The sequence below is a fragment of the Ailuropoda melanoleuca genome, chromosome 1 (assembly GCF_002007445.2).
Source record: "Ailuropoda melanoleuca isolate Jingjing chromosome 1, ASM200744v2, whole genome shotgun sequence".
Lineage (NCBI taxonomy): Eukaryota > Metazoa > Chordata > Mammalia > Carnivora > Ursidae > Ailuropoda > Ailuropoda melanoleuca.
The window spans coordinates 159,206,079-159,208,135 of NC_048218.1; the positions used below are offsets into that span (position 1 = coordinate 159,206,079).

At 41.0% G+C, this 2,057-nt stretch overlaps 1 pseudogene; it reads right to left on the reverse strand.

Annotated features, from left to right (window-relative positions):
* Positions 1–1,407: 1,407 nt before the first annotated feature.
* Positions 1,408–1,784, reverse strand: LOC117800724 (annotated as a pseudogene).
* Positions 1,785–2,057: the final 273 nt, after the last annotated feature.

Sequence of the window (2,057 nt, forward strand, 5' to 3'; positions counted from 1 at the left end):
CAATTTGTACGGTAAAATGCTTGATTTTTTTTGCCTATCCATTTTCAGAGTAATGAATTTGGTGTCCTGATAATCTTGAAAGGAAATACGCTTTTTGTTGTTGTTGTTAGCATTATAAACTTACAGCTTTCAATGCACTGTCGTGGTGATTCTTGATAATTACATTGTCCCATGTTCAACTGGAAGAACCACCTCAAGTCGGGACTCTAGTAGACACTGTATAGCAATCGGATAGCCTAGGCACATTCTTTGTAATTTCTGCCCTAGCCGCGGAATCAGCCCTGGCTCCCTTTCTGTGGGAAATGGTATTTAAAGGTCCTAATCTGGGCCTTAGGGGTGCTTATTGCTCCTGGCTTATCACTGGCTCTGAATCTTTTTTGTTGGGCAGATATGATACAGCTTTAAGAAAGAAAAATAAATTATGAACATTCACTCATATTTCCAATCCCAAAACAAAATTACACATTTTTTTAAATTTAATACTCTTGATTTTATATTTGTATCTCTTTTCTCTTAACTGAAAATCTGGCTTCCCAGTAGTGTTAACATAATCCACGATCATTTATTTGCTTTGTCCTTCTCTCTTTCTCTCCATTTGTATATGAATATGGATGTTTACATGTGTGTGAATATATATACGGTGTTTTTACCAACAGCTCTTTGTAAGAGACTCTTAAACTGAAAGCAGTTTCCTATTTCACTGTGGTTCCTTTTGTCTTTTTGATCTGTATTGCTAGAACTGTGTAGTCAAATTCTTTGTTTTAAAGTCATTTGAAATAATCTGGTTATGCCTCCAAATTAATAAATGGCTGTTTGCAATTTTAAAGGATTCCCCTTTTAAAAAATCATTTTAAATTATGTGAAACAGTTACATAGTTCCTGAGTCAAAACTGTAGAACAACAACTCAGAGAGATCTGACTTTTGTCTTAGTCCTCTTCTTTTTCTTCTGTATCCTAGGTAGGTAAGTATTTTTGTTTTTTGGGTTATCCTTCCATGGTTTCTTTAGCAAATACACACACGCGCGCACACACACACGCACGCGTGCACACACACACGCGCGCACACACACACACACACACACACACACACACACACACACAGAGACACGATAGAGTGCCCCTCTCTTCTTACACAGAGGTAGACTGTAACGGGCATCTCCTTCCATCTCCTGCTCGTTTACCTGATGATATACCCGGGGCTCCTTTGCTCGCCTACCGTGTTTAGGGGTCTGTCTTGTCACTTGTCATAGGCGTATCGTATGGGCGGCTACATCAGGTTGCCAGGTCTCCTAGTTCCTTTTTTTTTTCTTTTAAGTTCTCAGTTTATTAATCCTCTCACGAAGACTCTGCAAGCCACCACAGAGAAAGTCACTGCAGAATCTTTACTCCTGTTGTCCAATCTCCAGCTCACTTCTTGCCAGCACCAACAGTGGCTTTTGCAATCCCCCTGAGTTTCTTCATTCTGTTCTTGCATTCCTTTCACTGTTTTCTTGAGGTCCTTTTCTTCTCATACAGGCCATGTCTTGCAAGTCTATGTTCGGGTTCGTTTTTCTTTGCACTATGCAAGGAATCCTAAATCATGCCCAAGCCAGTTGTCTTGCCACAACCAAACGGGTTCTGAATTCAAATACAAAGATGACATCTGGTGTGGTCTTGTACATTTTGGCTAGTTTTTCCCAAATTTCTGTTTTAGGTACTGTTGCCTTTCTGGAGTGCAGAACATCAACGACCATTAGTTTCCACTGAAGTGGTTGGCTGGTCATGAGCTTCCTGGTCCAGAGAGTTACTGTGGTGTTCGTGATGGCAGCTGAGTTTCAAGCAGCCGAGGAAGAAAAGGACTCTCCTAGTCCTTTTTAGTTCCAACATGATTTCTAATAGTCGATTCTCTTAGCCTCTGGAGGACTCCAGTCTTTTTGGCCCACTGCCCCATTTCTTGTCCGTGTTGCCTTCTGCCACACACGCAAAGCTCAGCACCTGGCCGTGCTTAGAATAGGCAGTCACTAAATGTCGGGTGACCAGAATATACACAACAATGAGGTCTCTTTCATTTTACTCAC